This window comes from Stenella coeruleoalba (assembly GCF_951394435.1).
Source record: "Stenella coeruleoalba genome assembly, chromosome: 17".
NCBI classification, from domain to species: Eukaryota; Metazoa; Chordata; class Mammalia; order Artiodactyla; family Delphinidae; genus Stenella; species Stenella coeruleoalba.
In genome coordinates, this window is record NC_137163.1 from 4,117,974 (window position 1) to 4,139,549 (window position 21,576).

General features: G+C 51.3%; 1 protein-coding gene across 4 annotated transcripts in view; it reads left to right on the forward strand.

Moving 5' to 3' along the window:
* Positions 1-5,809: 5,809 nt before the first annotated feature.
* The window catches only part of COL22A1 (collagen type XXII alpha 1 chain), a 261,534-nt gene continuing 245,767 nt past the window's right edge, over positions 5,810-21,576 (forward strand). For all 4 annotated transcript variants that reach the window (XM_079902136.1, XM_079902139.1, XM_079902138.1 and 1 more), the window contains exon 1: positions 5,810-6,350. The gene's annotated coding sequence lies outside the window, so the exon portion shown is untranslated. The remainder of the gene's footprint in view (positions 6,351-21,576) is intronic.

Below are 21,576 nucleotides of genomic sequence, written 5' to 3' on the forward strand. Positions count from 1 at the left end.
TTGCTACTCTGCTTTATTTTTTTCCCCATTTAACAGTACAGCCTGGGTGTCTCTACATGGTAACGAGCGTAACTCTATATTATCACTTGAATGACTTTCCATCATTTGTTTCATCCGATCCCCCAGTGTTGGACATTTTGACTGTTGCCAATTCTTTCGTAAATAGCGCTGATCTGAACTTTCTTGGGAAAATATCTTTGCTGATGAGGAATACATTCCTGGAAGTATAATTGCTGCCATGGTTAATGATATTACTTCTGGTTGTCTTTGATCCACTGCATGTCATTTGACTGACTTCACAATCAGGGAATGGTTCAACCTTTACACACTCTGCGACAGAACAAGTTAACCTCTGAACCGCGCTTCCCTCACCTGGAAAATAGAAGTATACGGCTTGAGAAGCTGCCAACTGAGAAGATGAGGACAGACAGAGAAGATCCCTGGATGTGGGCCATCACGTCACCCTACGGTGCTCAGGAATCTTAGGAGGGGACTCCACAGAGGGAAGGAATTATTGATGTTGGTGTAACTGACCCAACTTCTAAAACAGGGAAGCCTGGGGCCTGAGGTTCACACCCAGGGCAAGAAACTGACTCAGGAATTGGTTAAGCGGCTTGGCAGGATCGTACCATTAGCTAGTGACACAGTCTCTTTGGCTGAATTACCCTGAATGGGACACAGGGCAAGACCCAGGAGGAAGGAGATTCTGAGTTGCCAGGAACCCAGCATTTGATTTTTCAGCAGACAATTGCAAGCCAGTTTTCAGAAATTGGAGCATTTTCACGCTAAAAAAGAAACTTTTAAAGTCATGTTTCAGACTGGGATATGTAGAAGAAAACACAAATTTCTAGAAGAAGACAGACCTAGATTTGAAGTCAGGTGAACAACTCTGGCAAGTTTCTCAACAACCAAGCCTCCGTGTCTGTATTCGCGAGAGGAGGCTGTGCCCGTCACCCTGCCAGCTGGGCTCAGAAGTGACACACGAGTGTCTGGAAGTGTATGTAGCCCACGGGTACCTAATCCATGGCCATGGTGACTGACGTCGTTGTTGTTTAGTTATTATTATTATTTGCTCTCTCTCCTGGAGAAGTTAGAGTGTCTCAGGAGGAAACATCAGGCTCATGACTGAGTCCACTCACCGATCAGCTCCTCCCTGCTCTAGGCCAGTCGCTGTCCTGAGCACTGAGGATGCAGCAGAACTTCCTACCCTCTTGGATCTTGTTTCTGGTTGGGGAGGCAAAGAGGAAACACACAAACATAAAATACGCTGTCAGAAAGCACTAGGGGCCTTGGAGAATCACAAAACCAAGTGGGGAGCAGAGAGAGATGCAGGGATGGTTTGGATTTTTTTAATTTTATTATGGTCAGGACACTTAACACGAGATCTACCCTCTTAAACACATGTTCAAGTGAGTAATATTGGTACCATATTGTGCACATTGTTATAGAGACTCTAAAACGGATTCATCTTGCTTCAGTGAAACTTTGTACCCACTGAGCAGCACTGCCCATTTCTTCCTCCCCCAGATCATGGCAGCCACCATTCTGTGCCCACCTTCTATGTATCTGACTATTCTAGGTACCTCAGATCAGTGGAATCATACAGTGGTTTGTCCTTCTGCAACTTGCCTATTTCACTGAGCAGAAGATCCATCCGTGTTGTCACATACGGCAGGATTTCCTTCTCTTTCAAGGCTGAATGATATTCCATTGTATGTAAGTACCTCACTGTCTTTATCCATCCATCCATCCATCAGTGGACATTTAGCTTGTTTCTGTACCTTGTATATCATGCTCAATACTGCAATAAACATAGATGAGGTGGTGCGAAGTCCTCGCTGAGGAGGGGCCTTTGCTCTGAGCCCTCCGTGGAGGAGAATGTGGCCATGGAGGAGGGCTCTTGTGGGAGGGACGGCCACGAGAAAGTCCTGAACGTGAAGAGGGGCTCCAGCTTGGAGGAAAGGCAGGGAGGCCACTGTGGCTGGAGCTCTGTTGTAAGGGTCCAGAGGTAGAAGGAGGGGAGAACAGGGTTCTGGGCAGTGTGTGAAGGACCATGGTGGCCTGGGGTTTCAGAATTGATTCTAAGCATAAGGGGAAGCCCCACAGAAGGGTTTGCAGCAGAGATAAAGACATTGGATTTAATTTTCAAAGGATACCCCTGGAGGCTGGTGGGTAGAGGCAGGAGTCTGCCCAGAATCCATTCCAAACATGCCCCACTGCCCCCAGGCACCCTTCCAACTACACCAATTTGGCCCCATCACTTTTCCGTGACTTTCATCTTTTTTAACCTTTCGGTCTTGTGCATCCTAACATGTCAATCTGATTTAAGACCTACCACCTGGCCCTGTGCGAGTCATTTAGACCATCATTCATTCATTCCTTCACTCATTCATGCATTTCACAAATATCGTCATACTTGTTATATGCCAAGCGCCATGCTGGACTCGGGGACATAGCAGTGAACGAGAAGATACATTTACTGTCCTCATAGAGATTGGAGTCAAATAAAAATGCAGGAAACAAACAAGTTTTTTTTAAGAGGAAGAAAATGAATAATTACAAATTTCAGTCAGTGCAGAATTTTGAGAAAAGGGCGTGGAAGGTCGGAACGATGACTCCCAGGAAAATGTCCCCCCCGACCCCTGGAATGTCAGCATGTGATGAGATATCACTCCAGTGATTGTGTTATGTTATGGGGCCCAATTGACATGAATAAAGGGAGGTTATCTGAGATTATCTGGGGGAGCCTCATCGAATCCCACGAGCTCCTGAAATCATGAGACTTTCCCTGGCTGGTGGCAAAAGAAGGTAGAAAAAGACACGAGAGGGCCGTGCTCCAGCTGGGCTGGACCAGGAAGAAGCAAAGAGCTACTTTGCGAGCTACTGATGGAGAGCGCCAGCCTCCCAAAGGGATGCTGGGGGCCACCCTTGGTGCTGACAGGGAGCAAGAAAACAGGGATCTCTGTGCTACACGGCAAGGAAGGAACAAATGAGCTCAGCAGCTGACTCCTACCCAGAAACTTCAGGAGGAAATGTAGCCTGCAGCACCTGGACTGCAGCTTTGGGAAAGCCTGAGCAGACGATCCCATGATATTTCCACACAGAAATACGAACTGTGGCTGGCAGTGGCCTTAAAGTTATTGTGTATGTTTACCTGTGGCATTGATTATCACCGTGATAAAATGGGTGGCAGGAATGGGAAGAAGTTAAGTCACAGGGGGACATTTTCTAACTCTTTGTCTAATGCACAGCCATATATTTTTGTGTGCATAATGATGAACATATTTCTTATTTCAGTTTAATACATCTCAGAAATGTGAACAATTTGTCATCCTGGCAGAGAAAGAGCCCAGAAGGGGAAGGAAGTGAGACAGAGCGCTTTCTGGAATTGTCTTTCCAGAGCCCTCTGCTCACTCCTCCAGCCTCACGGCCTCTCTTTGCAGAGGTGGAGGAACAAAGCGAATCCTAGCATCCGCTTCTTGGAGGCAGGACATGACCTTGTGAAAACATGGATCCATTTTCGTGAACAGATTTGGTTTGGAGGAGGGGCCGGAAGGCGGTCCGCTGAGGTGGACCAGGCTCTGGCCTCTTCTCTGGTCTTTTGGGTGCTCAGGAGAGAAGGGAGAGCTGCAGGGGGAGGCCTCTGGTCTCCAGGGGCTTCTCCAACCCAAGGAGGTTTTTATCACAGTTTCACAGTGACAGCAGCAGAAGGGAAGGTGGGAGATTGAGGGTTAGGGTGTGGCGGGGAGGACTTGAACCCTGTTCACTGTCGATGGTGAGGACAAATTCAGTGATGGCGAGGCCTGGGGCCTGGAGCAGGGGGAGAGCGCTGGGCGGCAGGACAGCTGCAGGGCAGGGACCCAGAGACATTCCCAGTGGTGGAGGGGGCATTGTGTCCCCGTGGGCCAGACCTCCCTCACTAGGTCTCAAGGGTCGCCAGAGGGGAGAGGCTATTCCGGGGACCCCCGGGCTGCCTCCAACGTGCAAAAGCTCGTTTTCACTGCGGGGCTTGGCACTTGTGCTCTTCTAGTGAGCCTAGCGTGCTCTCGCTCTCTGAGACTGAATCGTTTCCCAGCTCATCTCCCTGCCCCTGCCCACGGGCTCTATAATGCCGCCCACTGGCCATGCCCCTGCCCCCTAAGAACTTCAGAGACTCCCGGTCATCTGGCTGGAGTCCACGCTCTTCTGCAGGCCTCCCCAGCACCCGTCAATCACCTGTGCCCCGCTCCCCTCTCCAGCCTGGCCCCCGGCCACAAGGGTCCTCAACTCCACGCTTGAGTCCTTCACTCTGCCTGGACGGCCCCCATGTCCCGTGAGCTCTGGGCACCCTGCTAGCCCTGGTCCCTCCTTCGCACAGGGTGGGGCGGGGGACGCACCCATCTCTAGTCTCAGCCTCCTCGTACTGAATCTAGAGTCTACCCCCCCACCCATTCATTCTCTGACTCGTCCCCCTTCTCTGTGTCCTTTGCACTTAGGATAACATGGTCTGTCAATGTGATGGTCTGCTTCCCCGTTTTCTGTCTGTCTCCCTGTGAGGATGCGCCTAGGCAACCCCTCCTGGGCTCACCCCGCTACCTGCGCCTGGGCAACCCCTCCTGGGCTCACCCCGCTACCTGCGCCTGGGCAACCCCTCCTGGGCTCACCCCGCTACCTGCGCCTGGGCAACCCCTCCTGGGCTCACCCCGCTACCTGTGCCTGGGCACTCACTGGGCCCGCGATGCCCATGAGTTAAGTGACTGTGCCCCGCAGCCTCCTCACGCAGGTGCGATCACTCTCTTCCCCGCCTCCCCGCCCTTCCCGTGACTCTGATACCCAGGGCACCTGTCTCAGCGCGTTGCCATCCCACAGCAGGGCCTGGCCTCCCCAGCACGCCTCCTGTGTTCCATTTAGCTGGGACCTGACCCTCTGCCTGGTACCAAGTGTGCCCTCAGCAACCATGCGTGGAATGAACGGTCGTGGGGTTAGTGGGAAATTAGGAGGAGAGGAAGGAAGGGGCCAATGGCCGCGGATTCCCTGGCTCACAGATGAGCCCCATACTGTCTGCTTATTAAATCCCTGCTACCCAGCAGGCGGCCAAATAAAGACGCCCCAGAGTTTAGGAGCCTGATTGGGAGGGTAATAGGGGTGAGGGAGGTCACACAAATTAAGCCATGTTCTCATCTAGTTCAAAATACCCACGCCTGGCCCATTTTTAGGAACAGAGTCAGCAAGAAAAAGTAGAAGAGCCCCCAGGGCCAGCACCTGTTCCTTCTCTGCTTTTGGAGTCTGGGAAGCCCTTTAGGAAGGAAAGTGCTCTCATCAGACCCACCTGGGCCCCCATCCCTGCTCTGCCAAGGGGCCCTGGCAGGTAACAGCGGCTCCCTCTGAACTTTCACAGTCCTCAGCTCAAAGTAAGGACATCAACCCACCCCTCCCCCAGGATGTCCTGAGAGCCAGTAAAGGGGGCCACCTGCAGGAAGAGACAGGTAGGTGCTGGGACAGGAGTGGGACTCCCTGTGCGGGACAAAAGCAAAGCCCCAAACCTCCGTCCCCTTGCCCCTCCCAACTTTCCAAACTTGCAGGCAGCTGCCCAGGGAGGGGGCTATTTCAGACCCGGCTGTAAGAGGGACCAAAATATCTGCTGAAGGCTATAACTGGACGGAGCGTTGTCGGGCCCTGTCGTGGGCTTCCTCTTTACCGCCTGGAGCCCGACGCCGTTCCTGCTCCCCTGACCCCTCCCCAGGCCCCTGCCCCCGTCCCCCGCAGGCACGCAGCCTCGCTGCCTCCTCTTTCTTCCGGGAGGCCTCCCGCCCCTCCGGCCCCTCCCGCTGCGGGGGCCCAAGCGTCTCCTTCTCCGCTCCCCCCGCCCCTCGCCCCGCCCCGTCCTCGCCCCGCCCATCGCCGGGCTCCGCCCTCCGCGCTCCCGGCTGGGGATCCCACCGCTCCGGCCCCTTCGCCCCTGGGGGGACCGAGCAGCTTTGTTCTTGCGCAGCAGCTGGGTTGGCTGCCGCTGCTGCTGCATTTCTCCCCAGAGAGGTGTCCCCCCTTTCCCTATTTTTCTGTTTCTCACACACTTTCTATTTTATTCTCTGAGTGCCAAGCCTTACCTTTTTACTGTATTTATTTAGTTATCGGTTTGAAAACTAGCTCTCTCTCCGGACCCCTGGCCTGCGGGGGCCCCCCAGACCTATTACAAGTCTTATCTAGCGAGTCAGTTTGCTAGATTTGGGGGACGGGTGGGTGGGGTCGCTGGCAGGTGACCCTCAGGAGGGGGCTGCCTGGGGCTGGCGTCTTCTCCAGACACTGCTTCCCGTGGATCCGCCTGGACTGGGACCCTAGCTGGCATCCCCGTGAGCTTCTTGCCCCACCAGGTAAGGCCGGCTTCTCTTCTCCGCTGGGGGCTGCAGGAGGTCACGGGGCTTCAGGCTTCCCCCCATCTCCCCATGACCAGGAGGGGAGAGTCCTGGGGGCGTGCGCCCTGGGGACAGTGCCCTCTCCTAAGCGGGATCTGTTTCCTTCTGCAGCCGGAACACACGGAGCTCCTCAGGCAGTGACCCCGGTCCTGCGAGGTGGGTCTGTGCTTTGCCTGAGCTTTCTAGTAGCAAGGAGCAAAGTCGGTGAGAAGGCACCTGTTTGATTGTAGTGGAGCAGCCCCAGGAGGCAGGAGCACGGGGCTGAGGGCCGCGTGTCAGATGCCCGGCTTGTTTCCCATTGCTGCTTTTAGAGTTGCTGAGATAGCCCAGCTTCTTTCGACTTTCCAGTAAGAAATTTGGAGTAAGAGCCAGAAAGATTGACAAAAACAAAAAACAGGACAAACAAAAAAAATCACAAAGGGAGTGAAGTGGGGGAAGAATAGCTTCCCTCTGGTTTGGTATTCATTGTCCAGGAACTTTGCATGTTGGTCTAAATTTAAATCTCTTTCCTATCTGAGCAGTGTGTTTCGCCTCTCCCAACTTCCTCTGGCCCAGGAAGGTGTTTTTGTTCTTTTTCTGCAAATCCATCCTCTGTAGCAGACCTGAGTTTCTTGTACCAGGTTATAGTCACGTTATTGGAAAACGTGCCCTTCCCTCTCCCCACTCAAGTCCAGACTCAGAGATGACAGACAGGGGACATGCTTATCAGGCATGTCCTGAAGGAGGCAGCCCAACCGGCCTCGTCCTGACGCTCCGTGCCCCGTCTCCCTCCCCAGAACTTCATTACGTGTCATCTTCCAGAACCCTGTACAGCACTCCTGTCTCTGCACAGGTCATTCAGGCCCCAGTCTGTCTGTGTCTCATTGAGGATGTACACCCGGCAAAATCCTAGGAGGCCAGACTTGAGCTGGGAGAGCCCTCTGGTGATGGGCTGCATCTCAGGGCCTTTCTAGTTTAGCTCATGAGTTGTTCCGGGAAAGTTCTAAGCTCTAGGGCTTGGGCGTTGCCAGAGGCAGGCCAAGTGAGGTGTGCTGGCCAGCTGGCGTAGGTGCAGGTGAAGGGCAGGAGCCTTGCTGCTCATCTGGCCTTCTGCTCCTAACTCAGTCGCTTTCTCTGGCTGCCCTGAGCTGGGGGCACTGCACCCAGTGAGCTCCAGTTTCCTTACCTGCCAAGTGGAGTTGATGAAATGACGCAGGAAGAGCTCTGTGAGTGCCTGGGACCTCGCTGGCATGCGGTGCATCTTAACTTTGCTTCTGCTTCACAGATCTGGGGAGGGGATGGCATCAGTCATTGTGGGGAGGAAACACCCGCCCCCCCCCCATCCTAGATCTCCTTGTCACGCTGCTACTCAGGGGCCAGCTGCGTGTCTTTGGGAAATTGTCACCAAATTGTGTTTGTTGGGCCTCCCAGGTCTGGCAAGAGGCTGGAAGAGATGAGGGTTTCCTTTCCTGAGGATCCAGGAGTGCCTCTGGGGGATCCATGGGGCCTTTCAAATGGGAGCAGAAATTTGTTTGTAACTGTTTTTTTATGGGGCTTCTTCAAAGTTTCATCAGATTCTCAGAAGTTTTTTTCATATTAACAAAACGGTTAAGGAAGTGGCCCACAGGCTGGTCCAGCCCACAGACAGTTGTAATACTTCTTAGGTTATTTTACATTTGTTTTCATTACTTGCCAACATAACATGTTCAGGAGATGTCACGTACGCATCTTAATCTCTGGCTTCTCTTGAAAAATGGGAAGATGTGTCCCCGGGAGGCCTTCCGAGGAGCCGCCCACTTCAGCCAGGCCTGTGCCCTCTGGTCACGCACGGTCGTCTGTGTGACCTGCAGGGGGTTTGCTGGCTCTGGACTGGATGATCCAGGTTATCTCTCTCGGTCTGATTCCATTCTAAGTGGGTTACAGGTAAGTGAAGGCACTTTCAGAGGAGAGAAAGCAGGATGTCCTGGGAACAGACGCGTGGCTCACAAGGAAAGGTCAGCGTGACTGTAAGAAAGATGCTCTGGTGTGGCCACGGGAATCTGGAGGGATGCTGTGGAGAAGAGGTGACTGATCTGTTCTCTTGGTCCCCAGAGGGTGGAAGGAGGACCAGGGGGCGAAGTTTCATTGGACACTGGATTCCAGTCCAGTAGGAAGATTGGGGCAGATCCACCCCCCCTGGATCTGCTCACTGGGGGGTGGGCCCCAAGCACCGGAGGGATTTAAACTGAGGTTGGATGGCCATTTCGCAGTGCTGGTGAGGGGCTAATCTGAACTTTGATGGTCAGGTGAACATTTAGGGTCTTTTCCCAGCTTGAGATCGTCCCCTTCCGAAGTGCTTCCTTTCCGGCCCTAGAATTCTGCTGGTTCCCTCCTGCCCCCTTCGCTTCTTCAGTGCTGCTACTGATAGAGGCCAACACAGGCTGTGTGGTCACTTGGGTCAGGACTGGGAACTCTGTGTGGACCATTCATATCTCGGTTTTGTGAACACGGAAACGGAAGGAGAGAGTTTGAATGACTTACCTGAGGGCAGGTAGAGAGAATACAAGAGTCAGGATTCAAAGCTACGTCTGGGAAATCAAAGCCCTCGTCACATCGACAGAAGGAGCCATCATCACTAATGCAGGCCAGCCGGGGAGAACCAGAATGAGAAAGGCCCGTGGGGATGTTTTTAGGGTGGGAATTGCCCCTGACGATGTTTAGCCAAACCTCCTACTCAAGAATTGAAGACATGGCAGGTTGCCTGACAAAAATAACTTTAATTTTTAATAGTTTTTATTAAATAAAATTAAAATGACAAGAATATTTTCATGAAGAAAAAGAAAATAACCAAAAAAATCAAGGAAGAGGGATATGGCAAGATGGGAAAAGTATAATTCCCCCATTTTACAGATGAGGGAACAGAGTCCAGGAGCATGTGAGTGACTCGCCTGCTTTGTAGTTAGAGACAGAGGTGGGTCTCAAACAGAGGTCTACCGAGAGGCACCTGGGCATAGAGAGGTTGGCCCTTTGGTCTTCCCGCCCAGGACTCGGCATTGTGGGTGCATGCATGCATGCCTCTGTGTGTGTGTGTGTGTGTGTGTGTATGTGACTCGGCATTGTGGGTGCAATGCATGCATGCCTCTGTGTGTGTGTGCGTGTGCGTGTGTGTGTGTGTGTGTGTTGGAGCGGGGGTTGGTGTCTGAGGAGACCAGACCGAGGCCAGGGGCCACACTGACCTCTCCGCCTTTTGCTTTGCAATGAGTAAATGACCGCCTGAATGCAGAGTTGAATGAATGGATCTTGTGACAGGTACCACTCCTGATCTTTATTATTTAGCAAAATCGGTCACTTCCTCTGTGGTTTTAGTAAGTACCATTTTTTATTGCTTCTTAGAATCCCTTCAAGTGGATGAGCCATGACGTGCTCACCGTTCTCGCTGGCCGCTGCAGCTAGCATCTTTCTGCACGTGACTTTGGCCCCTTTTCGATGTGGTCTGGCAGACTATTCCCAAGGAATAGGGTTTCTGGGACAAAGGTCATGGCCATTTTAATGGCTCTCAGGAGGTTTGGGACTGAGTATTCATGAGAGGCAGAAGGCCGAGTAACATCGTGGCACAGACAAAGGGAAGTCTTGGCTGAGACCCAGGGAATGCATGGAGCCACCAGCCCGCTGTGGTCGTGGACATTGTCAGAACCCTCGAGGGGCAAACCCCATCTGATGGTTAAGTTCCCTGCTGCTGCCCACTTGCCTTTTCTTGTACCCTCCCAGTTACTGGATGCTCACTACTTCTAGCTAATTCTGTCTACGTTCTGGTAGAGATGAGAATATCATTTTCATTTTTTAAAGTTTGGTTCCTAATACAATTTTGAGAAAAAAAATAGTTTCCACCGTCCTTTGGTTGGAACTCTCTCGAAGGAGAAACCTTTGCTTTAACTGCATCCTGGCAGATCTGAACCAGTTGGAGCTGGCCTTGACTGCCCGGCAGCCCAGGGGCTGGGGGATTCCCTTTATAGGCGCTTGCATCTGAAGGCTATAAGATGACGCTCACGGCCACCTTGCCCAATCTCCTTATCCAGTGACTGAATCATGTCTCCCAGCATTTGCCCACCTACTTCTGTCCAGGGACAGAGGAGTCACCACCTCCCAAGGGAGTCGGGTACATCATTAGATACCTCGTTAAGACGAAAGCTCTCTCCCTGCCACCTCCGTCTGCCAGCCCTTAATTCATGTTTTTGGAGGTGCTTAGAATAATTGAAATCGCCTTTCCCATGACATTTTTTGACACCTGTAGAAACAAAAATAATGTGACCCTGAGCCTGAGATTGGATGCCAGAGGGCGTCAGGCCGTATACTGTGCATTCTCACATCACTTACTCCTGTGAATTGGCTGTGCTGCTACCCCTTGTACAGATGGATAGACTGAGGCTTATGGACATTCAGTCCCGCAATTAGTAAGCAGCAGAACTGGGATTCAAACCCACGTCTTAGTGCAAAACTCATACCCTGAACCAAAATTCCACGTGGCGTTAGTGTATAAGGTAAAGGTATAGAATTTATCCCAAGAGGCAAATACACCATTTAGACAATCTTTGTTCTTTTTAAAAAATATTTCTCGTTAGAATGTTTTAAATTATAAAAGTAATGAAAGCGTATTTTCACAAGGGCAACAATGTTGGCAACAGCCCTGTGTTCTCATCCCCCCAGCTTACCCAATAGTAACGTTCTGGCAAATACCCTTTCAGAATCTTATATCCAAACCTACGCATCAATCAAAATCCAGCATCTGAACGATTGGGGGACAAGAGCAATGAACACTAAAACGTGTTTACCTAGTGCAGCGTCTGGCTCCTAGGAAGTACTCTGTTTATAATTGAAAGGTTGAATTCAGGTGCGTTTTGCCTGATCTAACGCTTGCTGTGAGGCCACTGGGCAGTGGTACCAGGGTCCCCATTCGCCTTTAGCAAAGCTGATGGGCGGGATGGGACCCTGGATGGGGTGTTTCCAGGCCTCTGAAGCAACACCTAATGGCATCCCAGCTTCTTCCCCTGCTCCTGAGTTGCCGTGGGCAAGTCAGCGTGGGCTCTCCTTGCGTCTTGGATTGCCTGGTGTGCTTCGCCCCCAGCACCCCACGCTGCGACAGCTCCACATCATCGACTGCTGTAACCCGCCGTGGGCTGGTCTGTTTCTGCCACGAGGCAATGAGTTCCTGGAGTTCATGGGTTTTATATTTCTTATCTCTGAACTACCAGTGTCTGTACGATGCTGGACACAGTAGGAACTCAAGAAATCTTTGTGGAAGGAAGTAATTTCAAAATGATGATAGTCAAGTGCGTGGCACATAGTATTGGATTAACGAAATTACAACTTGGTTTAAATCACAATAAAACAATGAAGTATCAAAATTGGAAAAGCGGTACCGATAGTTGCGAGGTCCGGTACAGCATTCCACATCCAGACACACGCGGTGGGTGCTTCTCCTTCCCCGCTCAGGGGGCTTCTGAGTGATGGCCAGGCAGCTCTGGACCTTGGGCACTGTTGGGGGCCCCACTGAGCTCAGGGGGCCTGGATTCACGGACGGGGCCGTGGTGGTGTGTATAAGTCTGGCTCGGGTCTGAATTTGGCCCTTCTTTGGCTAGCTGTGTGGTTCAGTGCCCTTTAGAGCATCTCTGTGCTCGAGTCCAGGAATCACCAGAGAAAACATGATACGGGTTAGTTCAGGGCCTGGGAACCTCTGGTCAGTGACTTGATCTGACATCCTTAATGCCTGGTAGGTCAGTTTTCTAGGACCTTTCAAAGATCATACAGGCCCCAGGATTCCCTGTCAGCCACACCAGCCTGTTCCCGCGTTGGAAAAGAAAGTACCTCGATCCACCTGATCGCCCTCTCCCTCAAATGATGCTCTGGCTGTACACAGATACCTATAATCCCTTGTCTCTTTGGTTGGTCAGTTCCCCCAGGAGTGTATCTGGTCATCCATTTAACACGCTCTGAATGCCTGCTGCGGGTCAGGTGTGTGCTTAGGGAATCAAGGGGCAGACACCCCACAGCCCAGAAGCCAAGCTGCTCACGGTGTTCAGATGAGGGTTCAGGTGCTCTGTGCCGCGGAGGACTCCCCAGCCAGCCGCTCACCGGGCAGCCACACTTACTGGAACGCAGACATTGGCCCTGCGTGCTTACACGCTCCCCCCAGGTAACTTCTGCAACAATCCTACAGGTAGTTAGTAATTACTTTATGTATGAGGAGTTTACCTCCATCCCTGCAGCCCCCGGCGTAGACCTGGGTGGGAGTGGGGAGGGTGCCGTGCCTGTGCGTGCGTGAGCATCTGTGTAGGTGAGTGGGTGGGTGCTGAGTCAGGGAGGGAGGGCGTGGGTGCGCGGCTGCCTGGAGGGGCAGGCGAGGGAGCGGATTCACGAAGCAGTGAGTGAGACAGCAAGTCCCCGGCTGGATAAAGGCATGAGGGCGTTAGCGAGTGTTAATCAGCCGTGTCTGGGTGGTTCTGCAGGTGAAAAGGAAAGAGGATGGGGTTGCAGCGATTCTTTCCTCAGACAGAACCTTTCAAGAGGCTTTTCTTCTGTTCCTCCTGTGGAATTCTCCTACCAATAAATGCTCAGATGGGGTTTAGATAACCCGACTTTAGACACAGCAAACCACAGAGGTCCCTCCCACAGGGGCCCCCCTTGGTGGGAGAAATTCCCGGAAGGCAGGGAGCCGGAGCCCCGGGTCGAGGTGGCTCATGTGCTTGTCCCACTGTGCTGGACACATTTGTGAACCAACTCCTGGGAAGAAAACTCATCCTGCAGGGCCTCCGTTCCTGGTCCCTCCCCACGCATCCCCGACCTCCCCGCCTGCTACTGCCTGCAGAGCATCGGGGTCCTGGTAGGATCTGAGGAGATTTCTTAGAAGAAAAGAAACCCTTCGTGACTAGGCAGAGACGGTAACTCCTATGCTCATAATCCACATGCTTCCTCTGTTCTCAGGAAATAGAAGTTTCAAGATTATTTTTTAAAAATTTTTTTTAGAAAAAATAAAAGAGAACGCCCTTTTATTATCTAAGTTAAATACAGAGATAAGTTAGTTGAGACACTCACCTATTGTTATGCTGATACGAGGAGCGCCTGCTCTGTGCCTATCACTGTTCCAGGCGCTGAGGAAGAGAGGCCAGAGATATAGCCCCTAAGTCTGAGGAGTTCCGTGGAGAAGACAGACGGATAAGTAGGTCCGTTTTAATATCACTGTGCGGTGAGAAAAACTGGGGGTCTGTGGGAGCCTGAAGAAGATAGTGGGGAATCAGAGAAGCCTTCACAGGGGAGAAGGCACATATGCTGGGTTTTGAAGGATGAGTAGGAGTCTGCCTGGCAAGGAAAAGACATCATCTCAGATGTAACAACAGAGGCAATGGCTAGGATTTCAGAAAAGAAAATGCTGGGGTGTTGCAGAAAGAGAGGGAAGTCGCTGAGTTTGGAGAATTAGGTCCATGAGGAGTAGGTGGAGACCATGAACGTGGAAAAGGAGATTGGTACCAGACTGAAAAAGGCCTGAGGAGAAGGCTTTCAGCTGGGAAATGATGTGAACAGACCTGTCTCCTCTGATGACATCTGTGCTCAGGGTGAGCAAGATCCTTTGCAAACTCACAGAGTATAACACACGGGGTTGACAGTCTGGTACAGACGTCAGAGTCTTACCCTCAAAAGGGAAAGTGTCTTCAGGGGCTCTGGGAGGTGCGTGCCCTCAGGGCTGAGCGGGGAGCTTGGGTTTGAGACTACAGGGTCTCTTAAGGTAGGGGGTCCAAATGGTCCAGGCGCCGAGGGGATTGCCTGTGTGAAACTGCTCTGATCTGAAGACGGTTAACATCTCTCCAGCTCCTTCCTGCTCCAACAGTGTAGAATTCTGAGGTACACTGAGCACCTTGCAAAGTTGCCAGCACCTGGTTACTGGGGACCCCGAGACCTAAATGAAGGCATGAGAGGGGCCGAGGGGGGATTCAGGCATGGGGTGATGGGGGGACCTCTCTCAGATAGAGAGGTCTCTGAACTGGGTTATGTGGTGGTCCAGAAAGTACTGTCAGTATGAAATAAATGCCGAAAAGGATTCTCTGGTAGCAATAACTTCCTTTAATCGAGCGCTTGTACCTTTTTAAAGTTTTCAATCTTTTTATGGCTTCCATTGACTAGGCAACCAGCCTCTGTGGTAGGGACCCTAATCCTTGCAACCCGCTGGTGAGGCTGGGTTAATCCCCTTGTTACAGACGAGGCGCTGAGGCTCAGAGACAGTAGCTGAGATCACACGGTGCTGAAGACAGGAACCAAACTACTGCCCGTCTGGCCCACGGCGCTCCACCTACTGTCCTGTCTCAAATCTCACGGGGGAGGCGCTGCTTATGGCTCTGATTACCCTCCCCCAGAAAAAGGGGAGCCTTTCTGGGTCGGCACCTCCCAAGTCAGTGTGGGTGCTCTGACACTATTTATATGCATTGCTTCATTGGACCAGACGCTACTCAAAATATGTTAAACAGAAATATCTTTCTGTGTCCTCAGGACCCTGTAATCTGAGACCGTCTCTTGTGAAATGAACTGAGACAGTCTATTTGGGGTCGGGGAGAGGGGAGAAAAGAAAGAAGAACAAAATCAGGAAGAATTCAATACTGAAAATGAAAGAAATATGAATGGGGTTATGACAGCTGTCAGACGTCTGCGTAGACTCAGAACAACGCAGGGCAATGGGCGTTTTCTGGTGCTGGTGGTGGGGCTGTCTAGAGGGAGGGGGCCCCCCGTCTGTGCCACCGCCCCCTTGGCCCAGGAAGGGTGCAGGGGTGGGGTATCTGGATAGATTTTGGAAGTCAGCCCTTGGAGGGGAGGGTGAACAGGGTGATCCTGGGAAAGCCAGTCTAAGCTGAGTTGTCAATCAAAGAAGAAAGGAGAGGAAGAGGAGACAAGATATAGAACAAGGAAGGAGAGTAAGGAGCCAGGGGCCACGTGGGAGAGGCTGGGTGAGCTCCAGAGATGGGGCTGTATCGGCTGGGCCTTGTAAAGTACAAGGCCTGCCTGTGGTTTGCACATGAAAGTATCCCAGCGCAGATTGGCTTCGGTTCAGAAAATGGGGCTGGGGAAATATTTATCCCCAACACAAAAGCTCTGGGTGCTTTCTGGACTTGGGGCAACACTGAGCTAAAGTGCTCGAGTGACAAAGCTTGTCTCGTTCCCCTCAATGGGTGGCTTTCTTCTCCATCAGGATCCTCCCATGTCGTGACAAACAGCCTTCTACATCTCCAAACTTAGCAGCTCCCCAGAAACGCACCTGTCTTCCCCAAAACTCCAGCAGAGTTCCCAGGGATGGCCCTAATAGGCCCAGCCTGGATTATATGCTTGTCCCTTGTCAACTTCCAGTATCTAGTAGGGATGTGGAGTCCAAGTTGGCCTGGTCTGGTCTCCTACCACCCACCACCCCACTCGCCAGGCCATGGGGTCCCCTCACGTGAACCACATTGGCCAAGGGTAGGAGAGACCTTCTCACCAAAACAAGATACGGATTCTTCTGCCTGGAGAAGGGAGTCTTGGAAGGCGTAGGCAACAGTGGGAGCAGGCAGGAGACTCTCACTGGTGTGCGGGGACTCAGAGGGGACCACACGGACAGGGTCTCCGTTTCTGGGATCCACACGGGCCCAGGTTATACGGCCCTTCACTCCCAACTCCACGTAAAGCTCATTAGTCTCCACCTTTGTGGAACTCACATATGATTCAAAAATGAGGAGTGTTTTGCTACGTGTTACTTGAAGCACAGAACTCAGACCACTGACATTCAAGGGCCCACAGTCTGTCCTGGACCCCTGTTTCCACTTACACTCTGCTTCCCTTTGGGAGGCAGCCAGCAGCCCCAGGAGGTGGGTGGCCCAGAAAGTGAATCCAGCCTCTGCCGTTTTATTTATTTGGATTTTTTTTTTTTAACTTGAAGTATAGTTGACTTACAGTGTTGTGTTAGTTTCAGGTGTACAGCAGAGTGATTCAGTTCTGTATATAACTTGTTGATTCTCCATGTTATATGTGGTAGGATGTGTATATGTTGATACCAACCTCCCAGTCTATCCCTCCCCGCCACCCTTCCTCTTTGGTAACCATAAGTTTGTTTTCTAAGTCTGTGAGTCTGTTTCTGTTTTGTAAATAGGTTCGTTTGTATCATGTTTTTAGATTCCACGTATAAACGATATCCTATGATATTTGTCTTTCTTCGTCCTGCTTACTTCACTTAGCACGATCATCTCTAGGTCCATCCATGTTGTTGCACATCAGCCTCCGCCGCTTTCTAACTGCGTGGCCTTGAGCGACGCCCTGGCCTCGTGTTTCCAGTCCGTGAAAGGGAGCAGTAACTCTGAGCACATCAGGCCACTGTGGGGATTCCTTGGGCTGCACCTGCTGTGTGGTTGACGTTTGGTGAATCTTAACTGGATTCATGCACACATCCGTTCTGACTGGGAGGGCCACCAGCCTCGAGTGGATTAGCGGTAGGGCACATGTTTCTTATTCCCCCGTCAGGCCTGACGGTCACACGCAGGGGGTGATTAATAGCAATAATGCTCAGGTAAGCACCTGGACACCTGACGCTCAGCAGCTCGGGAGTGTGGAACGGTTTCATGTTTCCCCATCCGTGCTTCCAGGCCTGTTAGGTCAACACCCCTTTTCTTGTCCCTTAGCCAATCTTGACCAAATCACGTAACTTTTTGTTCACTTTCAGGTGCTGCAAGGGCTAGTCCAGTCTGTTCCAGTCTCGGAGTTTCATCCTGTCTTCACATTAAAGCTCTCTGCCCTCCCATCACCGCCGATGTTAACCATCGTCCTGAGGGACCTGGGTGGCGGAGCGGGCAGTGGGCTCTTTCGCTCCTTCTTCCTCTGTCTCTGGAGGGTCGGGGTGAAGATGAAGGGGGAGCTTGGGGGGCAGCAGGCCCTACTTCAGTGGCTGCAGGGGAGCCCTCTCCTGGCTGTCCTTGCCACCCACGCTTCACCGTGTTGCGGGTACCCAAGTGGTGGTTCTCTAACGGAGCCTCCTCGGCTTGGAGCTCCCCCACCCTGGGAGATCTCTCCCCTGCCCCTTCCGCTTCTGCCCCGGCAGGCAGTGCCCTCTGTGGCTGCGTACCCGCTGGGGTCTCCTTGTTGTGCAAACAGCTCTCTTGGTCGGGTGCCAGCCCAATAACCCAAACCCAGCTTCCTTTGGTGATGTTCCTTTGACTCATGGGAAACTCCCTCATCCTCGCCGCATGGCATCCTGGGAGTGCGGGCTGCCCCTCCCCTGCCCCGGCACTGGCAGCGCTCCCATTGTCTTCTCCCCTGTTCACAGAGGGCCGAGCTCACATGCAAGCAGGTGACAGAGGTGAGGCCGGAGAGGTGGGTACAAGCCAGTGCCTGAAGGTCTGTGACGAGGACTCTGAGCCCTGTCGCGGGCAGGGAGGGGCCGCTGCATCCACGAGTCTAAAGATCACGTTTGTGCGTCGGGAGCCTCATTTGATTCTTATGAGGACGTGCAGGTGCTGAGGTCAGGGGCCAGCCTGAGGTCTGGAGACCACTCCCAAGGCTGTTGGTTGCAGAAATCCAAGACTTGACAGAGGCCTTGTCCTCCTTACCCGACCCGTCCTTCTGAGTGGCCGGCTCCATCTCCTTAGTCAGATCTCAGTTCAGATGTCCCCAACTCAGCAGAGACTTTCCTTTGACAAAGTGTAGAAACTGTCCTGCCCACCACATCCCCTTCTATCCCATAACCCTGTTGTGTTCAAATCCATTATTACTCTCGGAAACCATATGGGTATTTGTTCGTTTCTTGGTTTAGTTTCTCTCTTCCCTCCCTAGAAAGTCAGCTCCAAGGAGGCAGAGATGTTGCCACACCCAGTGATTAAAACAACGCCTGCCGTCTAGTCTGGGACTCGATGGATAAATGCTTGTCGGATTAGTTAATCAGGCTGTGGGGAAGGGTGAAGGCGCGGGCAATGGCTTCAGCAGGACGATGTGCCTTTCAAGTCCCTTTTGGGGGCCAGTTTAAGAAATCGCCTTTGTTTCAAGAGGAGATAGGGCTTGGGTTTCATTCACAGTTTTTAGCAACTGGCAGAGAAACACGACTGGCATCTGGCCTCTTCTAAGGGAAAAAAAGAACTGATAGGAAATATTTTTGAATTCCATAGCATGCAGAAGGAGGTTAGGAAAACACATTTCTCACTCTATTTCCATCTCCTTCAATCAAGTTAATCCTGCGTCTTGGCAGCGTGGGGCTTAAGTGGATTCCACTTAAATCTGTGACGTCTGAATGGAGAGGACGTGAGGACTGGACGGATGCTCTTGCTGCTTAACAGGACCGAAGGCTCCTAAGGGACCGGGCTCTTTTCTTCCCTCCTCTTCTGTGAGACACCCAAACAAATTCTTCCATTCTATAGAGGACAGAGACCAGTCCTCTGTGGTTAAGTTAAAAGGACACAGGATTTAGGACGACAGTGGCCTAGGACTAAATTGCAGTTCTGTAACTTCCTGGATGTATGATTTGGGACATGTTTCTTAAGCTTCCTGAACTTGAGATTCCCCAGTTGTAATAACCATTTTGTCAGCTTGCTATGAAGAGAGAAAACAGTTCAAATGAAACCACAGCATGGCTCTGGCTACCGTTCATATCATTTGTGCCTTTGTATGTTCACCATATCTGTTACCGCACAGCCTCCTGGATCCGCTGCCATTCTGTGGGTTTGGACATGTATTTTCACTGCCCTAAAAATCCTCTGTGCTCTTCCGGTTCATCCCTCCCTCCCCTCCCACTCCTGGAAACCATGGGTCTTTCTCTTGCCTCCATAGTTTTGCCTTTTCCAGAATGTCATATAGGTGGAATCATACTGTAAGTAGCCTTTTCAGATTGGCTTCTTTCACTTAATAATATGCATTGAAGCCTCCTCCATGTCTTTTCATGGCTTGATAGCGCATCTCTTTTTAGCGCTGAATAATGTTCCATCGTATGGAATACATACATACATACAATGGAATGTGTATTCCATTCCACAGTTTACTGATTCACCTCCCGAAGACTATCTTGGTTGCTTCTAAGTTTTGGCAATTATGCATAAAGGCACTGTAAACATCCACGTGCAGGATTTTTGTGTGGACATAAGTTTTCAACTCCTTTAGATAAATACCAAGGAGGGTGATTGCTGGATCATATGGTAAGAATACGTTTAGTTTTGTAAGAAAGCAGCAAACTGTCTTCCGAAGTGGCTACACCATGTTGCGTTCCCACCAGCAGTGAACGAGAGCTCCTGTTGCTCCACAGCCTCGCCTGCGTTTGGTGGTGTCAGTGCTCTGGACTTTGGCCATTCTAATAGGGGTGTCGTGCTCTCTCGTTGCTGTTTTAATTTGCATTTCCCTGATGACAGGTGATGTGGAGCATCTTTTCATGTGCTTGTTTTCCATCTGTGTATCTTCTGTGGCGAGATGTCTGTTGAGATGATAGGCCCATTTTAAAAATCAGGTGGTTTGTTTTCTTATTGCTGAGTTTTAAGAGTTTATGGTGTATTTTGGATAACACCAGTTCTTTATCAGATGTATCTATTGCAAATGTTTTCTCCTGCTCTATGGCTGATCTTTTTAATCTCTTGAAGGTTTTGTTTGTTCATTTTTAGCTAAAAGTATACCTCAGAGTATTCTCCACCGTAAAAGTCACAAGAAAACATTGGATCAGGGGAAGAAACCAAAGGTACAGAAGTACTATAGCATGTGCACTTGTATGACTAAGTGGTAGTAATTGAAAGTGAGGCTGACCCCAATATGGGAAGGGGGACGCTTGACCTCTCTCCCTACCCCGACGCTGGCTGCACACTGCTTCCCCTCAGGGCTCTGTCCTCCACTCCCTCTTCACTTTTCCAGGGGGATCTCCAGCCCCAATTTCTCTTCCGAGCTCTAGACTCAGATGTCTGTCTGTCTTTGACTTCTCCACCTGGCTGTCTTCCAGGTGTCTCAGAGTCACTCACTGTGACCTGCCCGAGCTTACCATCCCCACTCCACTCAATGACTGGCTCCCAGATGTTCAAACTGGCAATCTGGGCTTTCTTCCAGACTCTCTCCTCCCTCTGTCCCTCCACTTCCTGCCGGTCACCTGGTGTCTTGGAGTCTGCAGCTGGACCACTTGACCTGCTACTGTCTTAGGAAAGGTTGTCAGCATCTCTTTTTGGACGTTGCACGAACCTCCTCATTGGTCCCTCTACCCCATCCATCCTTCTCAGCAGGGTTTTCTAAATCACATCAGTATAGGCTACTCCCATGCATGAGGACATCCACTGGTCCCAGGGGCAAAATCTGACCCCTTTTCCTGGGTCACTGTACGAGTCTCTCAACTGCCTTTATTGACATGAATTCCTGCCTTCTGCTCAAGCCTGAATTTTCACCATTCCTTTCACCTCCTTCTCTAAATAATTTATTTTTTGCTCATCCCACAGTGATACTGGAAGGGAGGCAGGCTGCTCCTGGTGAAAGCAACTCTTGTCCCCCAGCCTCCTCTCCACCCATCTTTCCTGGCTCAGATCAGGCGTTCCCTCCTCCAGGAAGCCTTCCCTGATTGTCAGGCCAGAGTCAAGTCCTTCCCTCTATCACAACACTGACCACATAGAAATGTAAGCATCTACTTGCTTGTCTGTCTCCACCAGTAGGTCTCAAGGTCCTTGGAGAAAGTGTCCTAGTCCATGTGCCTGGCACTTAGTAAGTACTTGACATGCATTCAGGGCATGATTGAATTAGGGAATAAAACAGTGAAGGCCGTGGTACCCCCTGTGCGATCAACATCAGCTGAGTTCTCTGAGTAGCTCAAACTGACAGTTCTCCCCTTGATGTTGATAATGGCAATAATGGTCAACATTTTACTTTATAAAGGATTATCACTCCCATTGCCTCACGTAATCTCTCCCACAGATCTATGAAGTAGGGACTGTTGTTCCCATTTTATAGGTGAGGAAACAAAGGATTGGAAAATCACAAAAATAGTATGCCTTAAGACCCGCTGTGATCAGGTAGTGTTCTAAGCTTCTTTACATGTAGTGATGTGTTTAATTCTCCCCATAGCCAGTGACATAGATGGTATCCCCACTCGTACATGAGAGGGCTGAGGTCCAGAGAGGTTAAGTGACTTCCCCTGGTTTACACAGCGAGTCACGGGCAGAACTGGACTTTGAACACAGGGATGCTGATATAGCAGCTTCATCGTTGTGCCAGCCACCAG